This window comes from Stegodyphus dumicola, chromosome 7, assembly GCF_044657685.1.
Source record: "Stegodyphus dumicola isolate Sdum_Otavi_A_Nest chromosome 7, ASM4465768v1".
Classification (NCBI taxonomy): domain Eukaryota; kingdom Metazoa; phylum Arthropoda; class Arachnida; order Araneae; family Eresidae; genus Stegodyphus; species Stegodyphus dumicola.
Window position 1 is genome coordinate 158,728,796 of NC_140774.1, and position 22,706 is coordinate 158,751,501.

Here is a 22,706-nt window from a genome sequence, read left to right on the forward strand (position 1 = left end):
GAAGCATATGCCAAAACGCAAATATTTTCTTCAATTAAAACCTTTTTGCAGTTAGAAGCATATGCCAAAACGCAAATATTTTCTTCAATTAAAACCTTTTTGCAGTTAGAAGCATAGGTCAAAACGCAAATATTTTCTTCAATTAAAACCTTTTTGCAGTTAGAAGCATAGGCCAAAACGCAAATATTTTCTTCAATTAAAACCTTTTTGCAGTTAGAAGCATATGTCTACGACCTATGGTTCTAAAAATAATGACCGCGTAAGAGCTTGTGCAGACTCGCATTCCCATATTACGTAGAACTAAATTACGCACAGATTCCTGTTATCCCATACGCAATTTTTTAAGACAGTTTTGTTTTACGCTGAGGCATTGAGACAGCAATTTTCTTATCGTTTTGTTTCACAATAACTAACTTAACTTTTCTTTAGGCGGTATACAGTTAATCCGTTCCTGGTCAGTGAGAAATTGACCTAAAATCGTTATTGTTGAATGAAATTAGAACTCATGAATAACATAAAAATCTAGATCTAGGATCAAATTACTAGCAGTGGTCACCTTCGGCTGGGACAAAGACATTTTTGACGACGAAAAAAAAATCTGTTGTTAATTTTTAGTCCTGCTAGCTCATGAAATTAAATCTGAAATATAGAATGAAGTTAGAACTCAGAAAAATACGCGCGGTAGAGATTTCTTGTTGGTTTTGGAAGATTATCGCAAGAAAAATATCTACATCCGCAGAAAGACTCGACCGGAAATTCTTCCCAAACACCAGTTACTTCTCCCATATCCGGTTGTTATATACAATGTACTATTCTGGAAAGCAATTTAATCACGTGATGCAAAAGCGAACCGACGAAATATCTGAAGTATGAGAGAATTCTAAATATCTGCAACAACTGGGAACAGAATCTTTTTCTTTCATATAATGATGCAATAAATCCCAGGAAGGACATGAGCGTAATAAAATAAATCTCTTCAAAAAATAGTTCTGCATACTGCCATCTGTTTTCGTAATAATCTTTATCATTAAATAATGAAGAATCTTTCTTTGCATTGTGAGAAAATGGCGGCACCTACAGACCACGAATTTTGAATACAAATAGGCCTTCATCCGAACATATGCACCTTCAAGCCTGAACTTTGAATTCCAAATTTCTTTTTTATTTATTTCATATTTTATGGAAACTCAGTTAATTTTTTGATTAACAAAATCAGCGATTTACTAGAAGCAATCTGTTGGACTGCTCGAAACAAAGCATTTTCATCTTTCGTACGCCAGAGTGTTGCCATTCCGAAAAGTGTAACATATTTATCTTCCTAATTTATGACGAAATCGTATCTTCTTCCATAAGCGCTCCGCAACTACATTTTTTTTATCAGGAAGAACTCGAAGGAAGAGCAAAGGTCCTTAAGATGTTTGAAGACGTAAGGCAGTGGTTTCCAGCCTTATGGCCTGCGGGCACCATTGCGTCCGCAGACAGTTTTACGTGCGTCCTCAGCTATGCGACCGCGATGAAAGTTATTTAAATTTTTAATAAAGTGCTATATAAATTTTTTTACGGTTAGTAATAAATTAGAGAAATATAAGCAAATTTATATATGTTTACCATTTTAACACTAATTTTTAATTTGTGAGATCTCATCAGATATGTTAAAAAAGGAAGAAGTGCGCTTAAAATAAATAAAAGTGTGAAGAAATGGTGATGCATCAATTCTTTACTCTAATTAGATGAAAATATCTGAATTTCACGTAGAATTGTGTTCCAAAGAAAAAAAACAAGTTATTTTCTACAATCTTTAATTCTTTAAAGTTAACATTTTTAGACTGTTCTAGACTTTTCAAGTGAAAAGCAATATCTTAGATATATCACAGAGATATCACAGAGCAATATCACAGAGAAAATTCTTTTCCAATCAGTAAATATTTTATGAACTGTCTGACCGTTATAAAATGATTTTGGTTATTTAAAGTCATAGCACTAACATGAACTTACCTAAAAACAACCTACCTAACACAGTACTTACTATTGATAGTAAAACAAAATAAAAAAATCTGATGTGTACACCACATGACTTCCTTGTACGGAATATTAAATTATATTCCGTACAAGGGTTATTCTTGCATTTCATTTAAACTTATTGGACTGAATTAAATCTAGGAAGTACGAGATGTCTTAATTTTCCGAAACTGTCCCAATTTGAAGATATATCCTAGTGTCTCGGCAAGTTTGTTATTTTGCCCTGGTTATTTGTTAAAATTTTCTAAATGTCAAATATACATGCATTAAAAATATTTTCAATACCTCCCTGTACTACTGTACTGCCACGCCACCTAGCCGGTATAGTGCTTAGTGATGCTTGCTGCCACACCAATGAGTAAAAGTTCAAAACCCTGGAGAAGGCATAGATGCTTGTAGTAAACGTATAGTGTCTGTGCAGTACTGGGGCATTAAAAATGCACAGCTAGTTTTCTCGAAAGGTCAGTGGTAGGGAAAGAAGGGTTTAAAAAAAAAAAAAAAAAAAAACTTGGACTGGTCCCGGAGATGTTCCCTCTCAAAACTGCAGCGGAAGCTTAGCACACTTTTAAATCACTTAGTTTATTAATCAATAACAGACGAATTAAAGTTAAAAAGAAATTAGACATCTTTCACTTTTCCGAATGGCATCACACTGGCATGTTGAAGATAAAAATATTTTATTTCCTGCAGTGACAACACATTTCTGTTAAATGAGTGTTTTTTGATTAAATTTGAAACATAAATAGCTTACGTTTTACCGAGTGACAGCATATTGCTCTTAAATCGTAGTCAAAATGTCATTATATTTGCACAAAATAATAAAAAAAGGAAAATGTTTCGTTTTATTTGATTCTGGCAAAGCACTCGATGGCTGTATACCTAAGAGATGGTGTGTTGGTGTATTTAATTATGGCAAAGCACACGAGGGCTATCTGCCTAAGGGGAGGGATGCCTTTCGTGGAGGACTTTCTAAGTGAAACTGGCTCGTATACACGTTACACATGGGGAAAACCACGAAAACGCCCATGCAGCCAGCCCGTTCGCGGGATTCGAACCTCGGACCGAACTACCAGTGTTCAGCGACTTTACCGCTCGGCCGCTGGTGGGCGTATACCTAAGAGAAGGGATGCCTTTGTGGAAGGCATTTAAGGGAAGTGGCTCGTCTACACGTTACACATGGGCAAAAGAACGAAAACGGCCATGCAGCAGCCACTCCATTCACCGGGATTCGATTCACAGACCGAACTAACAGTGCTCAGCGATTTTACCGCTCGGCCGCTGCTGCGCAAAAAAAGAAACAGAAAACAAATTCGAAGTTCAAGATTCAGGCTTCAGAAGTACATATTCAGATGAAAGAATGTATATGTTCTTAATTTGGTTGCTCTAAGTACTGCTGTTTTAGCATATCAAAAATAATAATATAAATATAGTTGAGAAGGTCTGACAGAAAAGTATTTACACTGTCAAATATTTCCTATTCAGAATTAATGGGTAAATAACAATATTTTTGGTAGTTTGAAAAATAAAATGCTTTAAATCTTTTTTTTTTTTTTTTTATTTTTCCATTCCAGAACCTTTTTGATCCATTATTAAAAGCAGTTGTCATATTGAAGAAATTGTATAATGAGCTGCAGTATTCATTACAGCTCATTGTATAATTTCTAGTGTATCTAAAATCTAGAATCGTTGCACTGAAACGATTGATAAAATTACTGTACCCAGAAAAGCATTATTTTTAGTTTATTATTAAAATCTGTAAATACTTTTACGCAGTTATACTAATTGGACTCGAAGAAATTACACTAATTAAAAGCAAAGGTGTCTGCTAATTCAAACTGAATTGCCCAGGATAGGCGGCGAGGACGCCCCTTTGCTTACTGCCCCATGGAGTTTCCCCCTTCTACTTGCTTAAAGTGCAATGAAGGAAACCACTGGCGGTACATTTCTTAAGAGCCACCGCTATCTCAATAAATAAAGTTGATTTAAATAATAAAATGTTAATTCACATGTCAAAGATCTTTGTATACAACATTTCTTGTGTAGATCTTTCCATCATTTTTAAGCTCGCCTTTCAGAGGAACATCAATTATTTTTAATTTTACGTCCGTTCTTTCACGAACTTATTGATGGTCATAGCAAAGGCAGGTTTTACAGGAAATTGTCTACGTCTCAATTGAAACGGCAACCCTGTGCTGTGGCAACTTCCCATTGGCTAGTACAGTTACGCAAGCAACCAATAAACTATCGGCGACAAACAGACACTTAAGCCGTATACAATAAAGATAACTATTTTGTGCGGCTGGTCGCGCAAGCGGCAAGTAAATGCAAATAATAATGAAGTTTTGTAATAATAGATGGATTGCAAGCGTTATTATATATTTTTTTATTTGTTCAAATGATAATATATTTCTTAATACACTGGTGAAATAAATTAAGAGAATTTTCATATTTGATCCACGATCTCCAGAACTACTGGACAGATTTTAATAAAATTTGGTGTGAACTTAGGTTGATATAATACAAACAAAATAAACATTCAACAGTTATAGTAGACACACGTTCATGTGTAACGCTCATGGGAGTCTGAAAGTCTGTAGCCCCTCTATTACGCCTCGCTAAAATGGTCAAATAGCGATCTTCTCTGGCCGTCGTGGCTCTTGAGTAACCTTGCCCAGGCTGTCCCTCGATGGATCCAGTATCTTGGAACTGTTTCCATAGGTTACACACGACGCTGGGCGTTAAATTAAACTCTCTGCATATCTGGACTTGCGATTGGCCTGCCTCTAGCCTCCTCACAATTCGCCACCTCAATTCCATCATCTAAACGTTGGCAGTTACTCATTTTTACTGTTTAATGTTAATTTAACCGATTGCTGCAAGATAACACCAAGAAATTCGCTGAGGTGTGCTAGCGAACGCAATTTGTCTTACCCTCCGCGCGCTTATAAAGCCTGTTTTTCTGCTGGCTCCTACACACACGTGTACGCTTAGATATTTGCCGTACAAGATTTGCATTTTCATCTAGAGGCAGTGGTTTTTCCTTCAATTCAGTTCTTTTCATACAATTCGATAAAATATGCAAATTCTCTTAATTTTATTTCACCAGTGTAGTTTAACAGTCTTCTGTTTATAACACTCAGCATTAGAAAAAGCCTTAATTTTATTAAATAATATTATTATATTTTAATTAAATAATTTTAATTTTATTCAACAGTAAAAGTTTCATTTAATAAGTTGAAAACAGTAGATATTACTTTTATCGAAGAAGAGAGATGAAAATAATTGTAAATTTTTTCTCCCTTGTTCACAGATGTTCTGCCCCTCCAAAAACGAAGCCAGGCAACCACCAGTATGGGGTGAAGAAGTAACTTTAAAATTTTGAACATTTGAAATGATATTTAAACTTTTCGATATTTTTTCGATTCAAATACAGACCATTTTTTCCCTTTTGAAAGTTATAATTGGGTTTATTATCTTTCCTCAAGTCATACTGCGTACAGTAAAACACGTTTAATAATCACAATAAGTACAGTAAAAACACATAAGAGCATGATACAACTCAGAAGAAATTTTCAGTTGTTAAAGTTCAGAGATTTTAGCATTAAAAGAAATCAAAAATAAACTGCAACCAGGACCCGAACAAAGCCTGATTTCCCAACCCCTTCCCCGAAGCCACACGGTACGCACAGAAATTAAAAGAAAAAAAAAAGCAGTAACCACGATACTCAGATAAAAAACAAACATAAAAGATATTCTTCTTGTTCATATTCACAGTTGTTCACATTAAATCAAAGAACAGCCTGTAATTAGGACTCGATCAAGGCTTGATTTCCCCAGTGGCAAACGGATACCCATGCTCCGGGCCTTCACTTTAAAAGCGGCCTCTAAATCATGCTGTGGCAAAAAATGTGAAAAATGCATCACATATTATTTTTTTTTTCCAATTCTAGGTTTTATAAACGAAAAATTAGGAAAAGGAATAAAATGTTAAATTTCGTTAGTTTTTTTACACTTTTTCTTCCCCCCGCCACCAAATCAGAATCTAGGCGTGTGAAATGATTTAAAAACTATAACATAAATAAAAACAGCATTTTTACTTCCTTGTAAAGTAAAGGAAGTGTTGCAATTACCAAAATTTTCGGGTACCATATTTCAACAAAAATACCCATTTCAACCGCTCTCGAAACCATCTGAGCAATATTTTTACGTGACATCTGTACGTACGGACATAATAAAGGACTGTTTTTTACAAACAGGATTGTAAAGTGGATTTAAAATGGATTCATAAGTTATTTTTTCTTGATGTCTATACGTACGTACGTAGAACGTCGAAATTTTGTATGTGGGACGGCTAAAACATGTAGTTGTGCACTTCCCTTTTTCTTTGCAATCGACTGCACCAATCGCACACATATATATATATATATATATATAATTAAAGGAGAATAACCCTCTTAAAATTCTTATATTTGAAATTAAATTAAGAAATATAATAAAGTAAAAGAATTTCATTCTGAAGTCAAATTCCAGTTTACAAATTCGTAATTTTTAAGTAATATATTTTTTTTAATTTTAAAGAGTTTTAGAAAGATTTTTACAAGTATTAAATAGTAAAAGTTAAATCGAAATAGAAAAACTGCTTTACTAGCAGTGGCCAATAGTAATGGATATGCATAAAATAGTGACAAAAATTGTTAATGATAATTAAAGCCATATGAAGAAAATTACTTAAAAATGAGCAACTGAAGTGATTATGAAACTATACCGACTATTCAGGAAGAATTAGCTTATTTCACACTCCTTCCATCTATGCATATGCAAATCGAAAGTAGAAATAAAATTAAATGTAAATATTTAATTCTCCAAATTTAGCATACTCATAGCATATCTAGAATTCCCCTACATGACGTAAATTAATTTAAAATTATTTGGAATCAAAAATTTTAATGAAATGCAAAAATAATTTTAGAACAGAAGTACGGAAGAGATTCGAGAGAGCAAAACATGTAAAATTGATGGCTAAGGTACAGATAGGTGCTATAAAGTGGCCTAAAGTTATCTATTTTCCTGTGCTGGACATGATGAACACACGAATAATGTGATTAAAATCTTCATCACCGCTTCAAATGCTTTATTGCATCATTCAAAATGCTTTAAATAAGTCCTTAAAATTGCCAACTTCTGATAAAATTTGAGAAAATCTGCTGAAAATTTATCAATTTTTTCTGTGAAAAATGGTAAGGAACAAACTGTTTGTCTACTGTGCTCTTGGTGACGCAAGAAATCTGTTTCAAACATAGATGGCAGCGCTTTCTATAACAGCGCTTCCAAAGAGATATTAAAACACAAGAAGATTTAAATCAAAATGAAGTTTCGTGCTTAGCTTTGTTACAGCATCAGCCCTTCTCGTTTCCAAAATTTCCACAGTGTCCACGAAGATAAGCAAAATGAGCGCCAATATTAAGCTCTTTCATAGTATTGATAATAACCTGAATTTCAACAGCAAGCTTCATAGAAACACTAAGTTTCTGTAGCCATGGTAACGAAAAAAGAGAATTATTACATATTAAAACACTCATTGATCTCAATACCACAATTTTGAATCCATTTCACAGTAAGGTTTAAGTAAAGAAATTCAGCCTCAAAAACAGAGTAGTCATCACTAGTTCTATAATGCTGAAAGTTTCTTGTTTATTTTCACAAACAAAAAAAGCAAGGCCAACTTTATCATTCACCATAAGTCCTCACTTTCAACTTTATCATCACCTCAACTTTCATCTTATCTTCATCATTACCTCATACCTCAACTTTCACCTCACCATCTTCATTCAAATTTATCAATCACCATCAGTAAAACAAAGTAATTGGTACTCTTCAAGAATAATAGACAACTTATAAGGGATTTTCTCCCTCTTTCCGGCATGGCTTCGTGGTGTAATGGTAGCACACCGGAGCATATTTTTTAGGTCAGGTTCGAGTCGAGTCCCGGTGAGAGCATTGCTCATTTATCACTTCCCAAGCTTCCAAAATAAACTCATAATTCTACAATGGCTCCCGAATTTTTTTTAAAAAAGGTAGTGGAATTGCGATTCTTCATCACCAGGTTTTGGTGATTAGGTCCCCTACTCCCCAGTCGCCCTTTAAAGGGCCGTTCCCACTCGGGTTTATCTGAGTTAACGGAGTCAGTTCCATGTGTCGATTAGCTCCGCTATGCCTGCAATTCAGATTTTTCAACTTGCTGCCCTATGGGAAAAAACTGGTGTTGAAGATGGGTCGCCAACATCAGTTGTCTCCGTTAGCTCAGATAAACCCCAGTGGGAACTGCCCTTTTAAGATGATTTTCTCACTTCTTCCAACATGCCTTCGTGGTGTAATGGTGGCACAGTCGGCGCGTATTCAAAAGGTCCAGGTTCGAGTCCCATCGAGGGTGTTGCTCATTTTCCCCGTCTCCTGCTTTAAAAAATCCTAATGACTCTAACGTAACGCCCAGATTAAGTAATGGTGGACGATAAATTTCGCCACCAGCTCACCTTTCCCCAGTCGTTCTTTAAGTAGGACAGAATGTAATGTAGAGTAACCTATAGTAAGGAATAATCGCATTCTTCCGTTCGTGATCTCGTGGTTTAAGTTCTAGCATATAACATCCAGCATTTTCGAGATCCATACTTCGAATTCCGGTGAGGGCAGAATTGAATTTCCATATTCCAGATTAATGTAATGTGCTCCGAAAAAAACATAATGGTGTCTATAAGTTTGTTAACGAATTAGAGACGGATTAAATATAAAAAATAAATTAAAGATGTCATATTTGGACTCACTGCAAGTATCTGAGAAATGCCTGTGTTTCAGATCTTGAGAAAGCTGGATTAAACATCATACATTTCGTGCAGTCGCAGAGTAATAAAACCGCTGACCGCTAATATTTCGATCCGAGTTCTAATCCTGGCAAACTGGCAGGCTGCATACGAATTTTCATGTTCTTTTCCATGTGTAAATAGAATATGAGCTAGTTTTTCTAACAAATTTCTCTATGAAGACATCCTTTTCCATAAATAGATAGCTCTCTAGCGCTTTGCCACAATCTAATTCAACATTTTACAAACTGTGTTTCTTGGAACACTGGTGTTTCGCAAATACAGTGAAACCTCGAGATACGAGCACCTCTATATCCCTTTCCGGCACGCTAATTTTTAAAGTTGAAATTTGGATTAAAAAAAAAAAAAAAAAAAAAAAGGCAGTCTAATTAGGCCTGGAGGAAGTGAAATTTTGTGAAGATAGCACTTATCGTTTTAATTCTGTGGGTGTGCCCGAAGCGGGCACACTGACTGAATAGAGAGCTTCGAAAAGTGCTGAAACGAGCATTGCTAGGAAGCGCGTAAAAGAGAGCTTTTACCTACGTCAAAAAAACACTAGATTCTGAATACCGTAGCAGATTTAGCATTACCCGGGTTGCGCCACAGAGGGACCTTTTTTGTGTGGGGGGGTGGGGTGGTTATATGTTGATTACATGCGTATGAATGGGAAAAAAAGTTACTTGGGTATATGATATTTACATTTCATATTTATACTTTAGTCTATTTTTTTCATGGTGGTACTTTTCGAAGGAAGTGACACCAGCTTTGAAAAAGCACAACCCAATATTGCCTTTTTTGCATATGTACCGGGAGCCGTATCAGATTCACTATCTGAAAGCAATTCGTGTAGCACTTTCAGTGCTTCAGAAATGGTCAGCCCTCTCCGATCCGTTTGGAAATTAAAAATCCGAAAAAAATAAACTAATATTATATCTACAATTAGAAATTAGAAACTATAAAATAAAATTTAAAGTAAACGTCTAATACTAATAAGTAAACGTCTACTATTCAAAAATATTAAACGTAGCCGCTAGCAAAACTTTGAACGAAAGCGAAAGAAAAAAAAAAAAAGAACTGCTCTAGTGAAAAACCAAACAGCTAACTGATAAAATTACCCTTGACCTTCAGAAAATCACCCCAACAATTTGTTAGTTGATAACCAAACGCCTTCTCAAAAAAAAAAAAAAAAAAAAAAAAAAAAAAAAAAAAAAAGAGAGAGAGAGAGAGAGTGAAAAGAAGAAAAACAAGAAATTAAACACAGATGTGGACCCACCTTTCTGTTGTCAATGAACTGACCGATGAGATAATGAGAAACAAAGAATACAGTCTCTCAGTTGTCCTAGTTTATCAGTGAGCTCGCTGCGGGAACACCTGAGGTTCGCTGTTCGATTTTAGGCAAGATTTCAAGGTAAAAATTTTAACCTAATATAGAATAAGGAGATTAGCATACAGCCAAAAATTAACATAGAAATTTCTTTTCAGACAATTCCTTTTATGACCTAAAAAAATTCTGGAAGATTTCTTTGAAAAATGAGGGTCTTAAAAAACTAAACATGGCTAAAATATATGGACTGGTTTGTGTTGAGCTGCCATCTACTATAAATAAAAAAGGTTCAGAGTAATCTATAAATAATTTTTCAGTCAATTTTTCTGTGCGTACAGAAGGAAATGTTTAGGTGTGCCCAGAGATATGAGGAAAGTATGAGCGAAATATTTGTCTCTAAATACGAGCACTGACTCGAGTAACGAGCAATGAGCCAGGCTGTTTGCATGGGTGGCGCCATTTGCCGACTCGGAGTATCTCCTCGTCAGATCACTTGATTTTCGTGTTTGTGCGCTTGTGAGTCAATTGTTTATTACGTTTAATGTGAAAGTAATTATTTTACGATGCCTCCAAGAAGATAGCTGCCTCAGATAGTGCTGCAAAGAAAAATAAGGAAGCCATGGCCGTTGAAATTAAGAAAGAAATCATAGATAAACAAGCGTGGTGTAAGAGTGATGGAATTGGCGAAGACTTAACGGCCTTTCGACATCAGCGACTCTGAAGAAGCAGAGATAAATTAAGAAACTTGATGTAGCCAAAGGAGTTACCGTACTTTGGTTGTCCAAAAGAGTTACCGTTACTTAACGGTCCAAGCACCGTCCAAAACTCCTAGAAGATGTTGAGAAGCTGTTGTTGGTGTGGATTAACGAGAAGAAGTTGAAAGGTCGGTGTCGGAAGCTATCACGAAGATGAACTATGGTTATATTATTTACCAATGTTATTTATTAGAAAAATTGATTTTTACGTTGATATTTTTTGAGGTGCGGAGCGGATTAACTGGATTTCCATTATTTTCAATGGCGAAGTTTGTTTCTAGATACGAGAAAATCGCTATACGAGCTCAATGCTGGAACGAATTAAACTCGTATCTCGAGGTGCCATTGTAGTCACTAAGTGTTCCACAAAAAAATTATGAAATCGAAGCTAGAGCTAGAATGAAACATTAGCTGCTTTTATGTATTTAACACAATTTACAACTGCGCTTAAAAAATTCAAAGAAAAACACAAAACAAAGGGATTTAAACAGAGCGCGAAATGAATTTAGTTATGTAGCATGTCATCAGCTGATAGCTTACATTACCACTGAAATGCATGCAGAATACATTTCTGATAGTCTGATAGTATTGTTTTCTGTGCTTCGACATAAAGGAATGTTTCAGTGTCACTTTGTAGTATTCTAAAAGTGCTAGTTTTTTTTTTAATCCTTTTTGAAATTGGTAAGTATAGATAAAATTTTTACTAATATGTATGCGTAATGTGAAATTTTTTTAACCATAAAAAGTACTATTGTTTTTTTTTTTTTTTTTTTTTTTTTTTTTAAAAAAAAAAGCATTGCTATTATTTCCCGCTACGATTTAGATAAACCAGAAAAGTCAAATTTCTCTTATTATCTCGCGATCAGTTTTCTACCTGGTATAAGAAGCCTTTAAATCAAGACTCAAATATATTAAAGTTATTGAAAACTAAAATCATTACAATTTTTTGTATCATTTGTTCCATTTCATTAATCTTATGTGACATTTTCTGTGAAGTTAAAAATGGAAAAACGTTTCTTTTATAAGTATTACATACAAATTAGAAACAAACGCTTATTTAAATTCATGTCTATGATCTTTACATGCATGAAATCACGGATTTCTCAGACAATGTGAACTATAATTTTATGAAATTGTGTGGAATGATGTATAACATCATAGCCCATAAATAAAGGGAAAAAATTAAGAGCATTGCATACGGTATACAACTGTAGCATGCAACAATAAAATGGCAATAATATGTTACAAGGAGATTTCGGAAAGAAAAATAACACAGAAAACAATTAAGGCTCATAACTCGGTAAGATTTTCACTGTGTAAATCTCAGTTACTGTAGAAAATGACGAATCTTAAGAACTAAGCGAATAATCGCTTAAGTTCGGGTGACAAGAAACAACAAGATGGAAGGGTAACTAACCCTTTATTATTCCAATAAGAATTAACAAAACTCCGTCTTGGAGTGTACAATCAAAGCCGACACTTGGACTTGAACTTAAGAGACTATGCAAGGGCCTGAGTACGGCCGAGCGTAATAACAGCTTTGAGAGAGAAAGTGGCCAAAAGGCAGACGCGCGTAAATCAGAATGATTCTCTCTCGCTACGACCAAAGAACTTCGCGATTAAATACCGCTCTTCCTCATTATGTATTCAAACGTGATTCTAAAACTACATTCTGGCCGGAAGTAGTAAATTGAAGTTAAGAATCTGACAGGAAAGGAACTTGAAATTTAACTGTTAATAAAATTAACATAATCCTTACAACTCTAATACGGAATATAATCTCTACTGACTTGTACACACATATCTCAGCATGTTTCTTATGCTCGCAATAATGTTCTTTACCATAGCTAGGACAATTTCCACTCCTTCAGCAATCCGATCGTCAAAGAATTTACATCTCTAAGAGGAGGATACCTCCGCGCAACTGCTTTTTCAGCATAGTCCCGTAAGTTCTTTATCGGGTTAAGATCATGAGATTTTCCTGGCTACGGTTTTGTTCAATGAATCCACGGTTCACTGCCACGATTCACTTTCAAGGAATTCGCAATGGTGGACCAGCATTATCGCCCATAAATAAAAAATCAGATCCATACGCACCTCTGAAAATCTTTATATAAGATTCTGAGAGCTCATCCCGATATCTCTGGCCGATCACAGATCCGCTGTTGAAAACGTGTTAAGCGCGTACGTTCCTTCGATCATTATTCCTCCCCATACCATCACACCTGCATTACCAAAATCTTTAAAAACATGGGCCATTGGTGTTACTCCATTTCTGATGTTCTTTGCACCAATACAGCAAACCGTTTTGAGTCCTTACAAACTAAAACCAAACTCTGTATCACAGTAATTCACACAGACATTCATTCACTTTGCACAAAGTGCTTGACTCACTCACAGATGACGTACCGCCTTGATTTGAATATCAGAAACCTTTTGAACACATTTAATTGTATAATGCTAATTCAGCTTATCTTTCAGACATTTTCTGGAAGAATGGATTGCACCGATTGGATATTTTATGGAAAATCATTATTTTTGGGAATGTAAAGATAAATTTGGGCAAGACTGTATTTTATCGTCTATCTCAGGGGTTCTCAACCGGTGGTACGTAAGAGAAAAATAGGTGGTACGCGAAGAAGCAAAGTATTTTTAAATATTAAATTCAAAAATTAAAACCCCGACTTACTGATTGAGTTTTTTTTTTTTTTTTTTTTTTTTTTTAAAAAACACTCGTAAATTTATGCGATCTGAACTTTGTTCAAGGGTGGTGATGGTAGTAGTACTTTGTAGTAGTGGTAGTAAAGGTTTTCAGTTTTTGTTTAGATGGTACACGTTAGTCAAAAGGTTGACAACCGCTGGTCTATCTAATATAGTTGTGCTTTCATCTACAACTATTAGTTATAACTAAAAACCCAAATTTACGCTAGTGAACTGAGTCTTACTCTGCCCTGAAATTATCAAGACTGCATAATCTTCGTAAAATCCTGTCGAATATATATGCAGTGAGCTGGTGGAAAAAAGATTAAGTAAACATGACATTTTTTTGAAAGCTAAATATTAAAAATATTTCTTCGAAGGAATGGATCAAAGTGGAACATTCTTACTCGAAACATTTGATAAATCCATGCCAAAGAGCATGAAAAGCGTAAATCTAGCTAAAGGACATCTAACGAAGTATTGGGTGTCCCATTATTTTTCTGTTTTTACCAAATATAAACTGCTGGTTCAAAATGTCCGAATACATATGTGAGTTCATTTTCAAAACTTTTACAATAAACAATTTTTCAAAATAAATAAATAAATAATCTCTGTCTTTACGTATAATACTAAAAGAAAGAGTTTGTCTGTGTGTGTGTCTTTCGTTCCTGCTGCGCGTAAGCTAATAGACCCAAGGCTACGAAATTTTGTACGTAGGTGCATCTAGACAAGAGCCAGTGCACCTCGAAGCCAATTTTTTTTTCTAATTTTATCTTTTTTGATGAAATCGCATCATTTTGAATAGTTTTATTCTTTTAGAAATGTGGTTTTGGTAACAGTTTTTCATTCAATGCTTTGTATACTGGACTGCTGACTGTTGAAAATCACCACTGTTGCCACTTGGAAAAATAGGGGCGACAATTCTGTGCAGTTTTAAAATTTAATATTTCTCTTGGATACTGGATATTTGTCGAGGGAAGGCAACGGGAAACTGGTAAATTTATTTATTAGGATAATTAAGATTTGTATTAAGGGATATTGCTTATTTCATTGTAATTTTTTTATATGTAATACATTTTCATTGAATGTGTCTCTTTTTTTGATTTTCATAAAGTTGTTCTGCAGAGTAAAATTCTGCGCAGTTTTTAAATTTAATATTTGGTGTTCTTTTTAGGCATTTTCCGGTAAATTTAAAACCAGACGAGGGCTGGCTACGACGTAGCAGCTAGTAAATAAATAAAAGGAGAAAAGGAAAGACGGTCAATAGTATGCTTGAAAGAACAAATCCTTTCGAATGTATTTAGTAACTGATATTTACAAATAAAACCGAAAAATTACTCACCGAAAACAAATCTAAGCCACTATAGATATACAGTGTCTCACAAAAGTGATGGGACAATTGTGCTTTACAAAAGGAAACTGTAGTAAAATAAATTAAAAAAACATGCAAACATTTTTTGTGGGTGTGTTTCATACTTAAATTTAGTAACAATTATTACATAACATACATTTTCTCGAAATATTAAAATATTAATTTAATAAAAATACAATTGTTTAGAACGGAGCAACAAATGGCTCACATAAGTGATGGGACACTTACTTTTCCATCAAATATTTATCCAAAAATTTTACTTTTTAAAAAGTTTTAATATTTTGTTGGATTTCCTTTTACTTTTAAAACATGATTTAATCTTCTTGGGATGGATTCGACTAATTTTTTTGTGATTTCTGGAGCGATTTTACCTCATTCTTCTTGAAGCAATGATTTTAATTGTTGTTTTGAAGAAATGGTGTGTTTTCGAATTCTTGATTCCAATTCTTGCCAAATATTCTCTATGTGATTTAAGTCTGGAGATTGTAGTGGTGTTTTTATTATTTCAGGATAGTTATACAGCAGCAAGAGTCTAACGTTCAAAGCAGTGTGCTTGGAGTCATTGTCCTGGTAGAATTAAAAATCGCTATGAAGGTTCAATTTTCGTGCTGAAGATTTCAAATTTTGATTTAAAATGTCAATATACTTGTACTGATCCATTATACAGTCAATAAAAACAAGATTGACAACTCCAGCGGACGACATACACCCCCATACCATAACTCCTCCTCCACCATGTTTTACTGTTGGCACCAAGTTCTGTTTGCGAAATTCTTCCCTGGGTTTTCTCCACACCAAGATTCTACCGTCAGAAACAAACATATTAAATTTACTCTCATCAGTAAATATAACTTCATTCCAGTAATCAGAATTCTTATTTATGGTGGATTTTGCGAAAGCCAGTGTGAATTTTCTATTAATTTTTTCTTGGTTGCTCTACGGTGATATCCAGCAGATCGAATTACTCTTCTAATAGTTTCAGGATTAACGTACGTTCCTTCGATCATTATTCCTCCCCATACCATCACACCTGCATTACCAAAATCTTTAAAAACATGGGCCATTGGTGTTACTCCATTTCTGATGTTCTTTGCACCAATACAGCAAACCGTTTTGAGTCCTTACAAACTAAAACCAAACTCTGTATCACAGTAATTCACACAGACATTCATTCACTTTGCACAAAGTGCTTGACTCACTCACAGATGACGTACCGCCTTGATTTGAATATCAGAAACCTTTTGAACACATTTAATTGTATAATGCTAATTCAGCTTATCTTTCAGACATTTTCTGGAAGAATGGATTGCACCGATTGGATATTTTATGGAAAATCATTATTTTTGGGAATGTAAAGATAAATTTGGGCAAGACTGTATTTTATCGTCTATCTCAGGGGTTCTCAACCGGTGGTACGTAAGAGAAAAATAGGTGGTACGCGAAGAAGCAAAGTATTTTTAAATATTAAATTCAAAAATTAAAACCCCGACTTACTGATTGAGTTTTTTTTTTTTTTTTTTTTTTTTTTTTTTTAAACACTCGTAAATTTATGCGATCTGAACTTTGTTCAACTGAACTTTGTTCGATCTGAACTTTGTTCAACAATACTCCATATAATGCTTGTAAATCAACAGCAACCTTAGAAGCACTCATTCTTGGATTTTTTTTTTTTTTTTTTTTTTTTTTTTTTTTTTTTTTTTATTTCGAACGATAATTCGCTTTATTCCATTGGATAGCTTTGATGGTCGGCCAGGTCTTCTTTTATCCTGAATCATATGATTCTTTTTATATCGTTTAATGATATTGAAAACTGTTGAATGACTCAAGTTAAGTGTTTCAGCAGCTTCTCTAATAGATTTTCCAGTTTCAATATGCAAATTAATAACTAATTTTCGAATTTCAGGCAAAGTTTCTTTTCGTTTAGCATTTATGGCTGCACAGAGCTAAAAAACACAAAAATTCCAAAACAAACTGGAGAGAAATACTGCAGACGATTTTATAAATTATTGCCAATTGCTTTTGAGTAAAAATAAAAACCCCAAAAAATATTTTTATTGTAGTACGTAGTAGTATCTAATGGTGTCCCATCACTTATGTGAGCCTTTTTTTGCTCCGTTCTAAACAATTGTATTTTTATTAAATTAATATTTTAATATTTTGAGAAAATGTATATTATGTAATAATTGTTACTAAATTTAAGTATGAAACACACCCACCAAAAATGTTTACATGCTTTTTTAATTTATTTTACTACAGTTTCCTTCTGTAAAGAACAAGTGTCCCATCACTTTTGTGAGACACTGTACTGTTAAAAACATTAATTCATAATATGAGTTAATCGTCTTTCTAATCTTTTTAATTGCCTTTACAATAACCGTGATTCGGATTAACTGAAGACATCGTGACGACGTTTAGGTATTACCACAACTAATCGAAAGTTTGCTATATTTCGGAAGTAAAAGAAAACTAAAGGCTAACGAAATATCTATATATATTTATAAATAACTAAACGTTACAGACATACCAACTTTACAACATGGATAAAAGCAAAGTGGTAAAACTTACAACACTTACCCAGATGCGATAACATACAAAAAAACGTTCTCCGGCAACGATTAAGTCTCAAAATATCATCTTTCCGAAAACACAGAAATTCATCATCTTCTTGACAAGGGCAGGTGGAGACGAAACCAATTACACCGCAGAATCTGAATATCGCTCTCCCTTTATCAACTCGTAAAAAAAGGCCGCAAACAATAATAAAACGAGTAAAACATCCTCCGTTATCTAATAATTTCGGCCGATTTGAAGTGCTGCGCCATCTGGTGTTTGTTGCTTAAGTCTTTGAAATGTAAATATGCGTAAAAAAAAAAAAAAAAAAAAAAAAAGGGAGAGAGAGAGAAAGAGATTGAAAGTAAGAAAAAGAAGGATAAAGGCCGAGAAAAAACGCAGCGGTTTGTTATCACCAAACCGAGGTTCTTTGGTAGAATGAAAAGAATCCTTAAACGACTGATCTGGATTTTGAATTCTGATCCATGAAGTCACTGAAACAGTTACGATCAGCTTTAAATTAACTGGGGTGACATGAGAAACGGCGCTAACATCAATCTAAATGCAGTTGAAAAAAAACATATCAAAGAGGAATAAGTCTTATTATAATTAACTGAAAAAAGTTTTTAACAACTTGCCATCGTTTTCGAGCATTTTAACATAGCAAATACGTTCATTAAATTATGGAAATTAAATCAGTATTCAAAGCAATGTATTAATAACGTGCCTGTATTTTCAAGCAGTTTAATTTGCAGTAAATGAATCAAATGAATACTCAAAATAAAGTCAAAGTATTAACAATTTACTTGTATTTTCAAGTAATTTATTATGGAAAATAAATTGATTTGCTTAGGTAGATTAAATTACTATTCAAAATAAATTCAACTATTAATGTTTTTCTTGTGTTTTCAAGCGGTTTATTTTCGAGAATAAATTGATTAAGCAAATAAAATAATTATTCAAAATAAATTTAAATTATTAACAATATTATTGTATTTTTAAGGAGTTTAATCTGAAGAATAAGTACCTTTAGTTACGTTACTTAAATTGACTCAGTATTCAAAACAACACAGTAACTAACGGAAAAATAAATATTAGAAATGAAGAATCTATATTCAACTTCCGATTAACCACAGGCGGATTATTTCTTTCCCTCAATCAAAATGAAAAAATAATAATAAATAAATAAATAAATAAATAAAAATAAAGAACAATAATAAAAATTAAAGTTGCTTATTGAGGAACAATGGAAAAATTACTATCACAAACCGTTAGCGTAAAACAAAACTACGGAAAGGGAAAAAAATTAATGCGAGATAATAGCAGTGATACTGGATAATGCCACAAGTAGTTGCTTTTGTCCCTAACACTGAGTAATTTAATTGTACGTAATGCCAAATATACCAACATTATACAATGAAAAAAAAAAAACGACTTTAATCGACTTTTTTACGGGACTTTAAACTCAATGATATTCTTCAAGTTCGCCTTGATATTCTTTGGTGCCGTTTATAACTTAGTTTCTTCATTTCTGATGATGATTTTTTTTCCAGTTATATAGAGTATTATTTAAATAATTTTGATTTTTGTTTCGAATGCTATTTCATTATAATTTATTCATTAAATGCGTTTGTTACGATATACCAATTAAATGTGACCAAAATCGCTTTCTACGGGATCAGATCAGAATTGTTCACTTACTAAATTGAATCAGTTCTTTTTTATGACACCGCTCACTAACAATAACCTTTCATTGGTATATCATGACAAATAAAGATCGTCGGTTGATAAAAAGTTGACGAATAAAGATCGGAAACAGTCAGGGAACAAAGAACGGTAAGCGAAGATACATTAAAGAGCGGAAAGAATCGAATGAGCAGTGGGCATGGAAGAATCGACTAGCCGAACCTCTGGACTGGTCTCTTTTAAGTGTAGTTTTGAGAGTCCGTAAAATCTTCTTTCTACATAGAATTAACAATAAAATTCTAATCTAAAAATTGTTTAAAAATTAAATAAATAAACTCACTTTTAACATGGGAGGATAAACATTCTTTTCTCCCCTAAATGGGAATCGAACTTTCCTGGCATGATTTCAACAAAAGTTCTCAATGGATGAATTTTAAAACAGCTACTGTTATTTTCTGACGAATCAGAGTCCCCTCATTCAGTAAAGTGAATCGGTCCTGTGAATCAGTTCGCAAGCAAATAGCACATCTTTAATACCAGTATCTATTGCATGCGGATGTCGATACCATGCTCAATCGATTCTACGCCGTTGTCGATGGTATGTCAGAGTTGACGCTACGCAGTGTCCCATGATTCCATGGAAGCAACCAAATTGTACATTAGCTCTTCTAACTCGCTGTAACATCGCTATCAAAATTTCTCTTTTTATCGTGGTTGTCGTATGACTGTGCTGATCCTATATCGATGCAGGTTTTGTGTAGCGTCGACGAAACGCATTGTCGATCTTATGCATATAAGCCAATATTGCACATGGTTGCAAAATGCCTAACGTCTCCCTGGTGTTTATATAGTCGGCATAGTCGGCAGCTGTATTTCCCGTACCGTCACAACCGGGACCAGAACTGCTGCAACTGGTGCCATCGCGTCTGGCGGCAGAATTTAGGATTTTTAGAATTTAGAGACGCACTGTACAACAAAATATAGGGATGAAAAATTTTTTAGAATTCAGGGAAGTACCGTGCAGCAGAGTTGAGGACCTACTGAGACTGCTCCCAGCGGCAAAATGCCTATTGCTTGCTTTGTGTACCATGCTAATCAACAGGCAGAACGCATCTAGAGCTCACACAAATCTTGTTTACGGGAGAACATACAGTGAACTTTTTTCCGCGGGCAATTCTTCTTTGTCGGAAGTTTCAAAATCTCTTAAAGAGACGAATTCGCTGGTCGCCATAGAAACAGAGATCTGGCTATCGCGCAAACGCTGTGGTATCGACTATAATTCTTCCAGGTCGACGGCTAACGCCCAGACTTTCAGACTGTCTGCCTCCGCCGGGACATACTAGTATCATGGCAACACTTGAGCTTTAGGGAGACGCACATCTTCATCCTAATAATTTCCCATCGTTCTGGGCTCTTTTCATTACGCAGATGATGCGTAATGTATTGTGTTCTAGATACCACCCAACAGAAATATTTCGGAATTAACATATGCAAGAGAAAAGTACAGCAAGCGTTCCCTTATTCGGCACATTTGGAATAAAATATACTTATTTGCACATAATAGTGTTGATATAATAACACATTATACATATCGCTTATTAAAATAAGTAAAACTTAATAAATAAATGAATTCATCCTTACGAGAAATTTTTATAGAGTCTAACAGAGCTCTGTGGATATTCGTAGGAATTCCTCTCTGTAAAATTCCATAAAACTTTCACAAAACAGGATTTGATAAAAATGTTGCTTTGCAAAATGAATAAAGCCTTTACAGAATGATATTCTGTAGAAATATGCAAACTTTCTCAAACTGTAGTCAAAGAAAATTTTTTTCTGGTGCACTACATGGTATACAGAAGAGCAAAAATAAAGTCTTTATATTCAAAAGTGTTGAACATTTTTTAATGAAATTTATTTTTGATTTTTTTTCCTCTAGCTTAAACAATCTTTTACTTCGAAATTTATGTAACATTTTGAGGAATTTTCTATAGTGTTGCTTATATAATGAAAAAACTGAACCTTGTAAAAATGTAAAACTATTTTAAATAATAAAATTAGTTAAATGGTTAAATTCATGCAGTTAATTATTAAAAAAATTCATTTTTGAACTTAATGATATTAATTACTGCATATATATATCAGATAAGACATGTTAATTGGAAAAGCCGGACAGATGAAAAATTAGCAAACGCCTTCGCCGGGAATCGAACCACGGGCCTCTGGAATACCGGTCCAGCATGCAGAACCACTGCACCACAAAGGCACGCTAGGAAGGCGGAGGGAAATACCTTATAACTTGATAGAACAATATATATAGTGCGTTTAAAAATTTTTTAAATTAAGTTTGTGCAAAATCGAAAGTTGAAGAAAATGACACTATTACATTTCAAAATTTAATATGCGATCCTTGTAAATCTACGCAGCAACCGGCACATTCAAGCAGCTGCTTAATTAATTCGTAATTTTTTTTCAGTAGTATTTAAATCTGCATGTGGTTACGTTATTTTCAGTGTTATTAAAATAATGACCTTTAGAGTATTTTCGAGTTTTTTTTAAGCCAGAAAGCATGAAGAATCAGCGATGCCCTCGCCGGGATTCGAATTTGGACCTCCCGATAGCTAGCCGAATGTACTTTCAGTTACACCATGAAGATTAGTAAAAACCAGTGGATTACAGCCGAAAACCTCGCAGCAAAAACATCGCAGACGAAACGTCGCGGTGAAAACAACGCAAGGAGGAAACGTCGTAATACAAAACATCGTGGGAGAAAAGGAAGCAAAGAGAAAACATCACAGTTCTAAAGCATCGTGGTAAAAATATCGTCGTCAAACATAACTCGGTTCAAAAACTTCGCGGTGTTTTATTTTTACAACGATATTTTCGACGACGATGTTATTAAACTGCGAAGTTTTTTATTCGTTTTATTTTTGGCGACGATATTTTGTACCACGATGTTTTCTTTCTGCTTTCTTTTTTCTCACGATGTTTTGTACGATAACATTTTCGCCTTCCGTTGTTTTCTCCGCGATATTTTCGCCTTCCGTTGTTTTCTCCGCAATATTTTCGCCCGCGATGTTTTTGCCATGATGTTTTCGGTGAGACTTTCGAGAACAGAAAGTAATATACAGTTGCCAATTTTGATAAAGAAAGGGGATGAGTAAGAATTGTGACACGTTTCTCTTCAAGAAACTGCTGGACGAGAATGTAATTATGTAACAGCGCACTGTCGTGCAGAAGAAGTCAGTTACGTACAGCCTCTATTACTCGGGCTTCCATCAGTAAATCAAGTTTTCAAGTTCTGAGTGTGGACGAAATCATTGGTGGCGTAGATTCAAAAAACAATAAAAACTGCAGTGATGTTGAGGGAGATGATGAAACGGAAAATGACAAAATTAATTATTCTTTGCTTTATTTCCACGATGACAAAGCATACAAAGGTTATCTAT

General features: G+C 34.2%; 1 protein-coding gene and 1 non-coding gene across 5 annotated transcripts in view; both read right to left on the bottom strand.

Moving 5' to 3' along the window:
- The window catches only part of Nep3 (M13 family metallopeptidase neprilysin 3), a 169,666-nt gene that overhangs the window by 130,135 nt on the left and 16,825 nt on the right, over nt 1-22,706 (bottom strand). Inside the window, exon 1 of one of the 4 annotated variants that reach the window (XM_085820980.1) lies at nt 17,599-17,788. The exons of the other annotated variants lie outside the window; for them this stretch is intronic. The gene's annotated coding sequence lies outside the window, so the exon portion shown is untranslated. Of the gene's footprint in view, nt 1-17,598; nt 17,789-22,706 lie in introns of those variants that run through there. 4 annotated transcript variants of the gene reach the window in all.
- On the bottom strand, nt 21,450-21,523 carry TRNAT-GGU (transfer RNA threonine (anticodon GGU)). Its single transcript has one exon. It is a non-coding gene; the product is annotated as a tRNA-Thr (tRNA).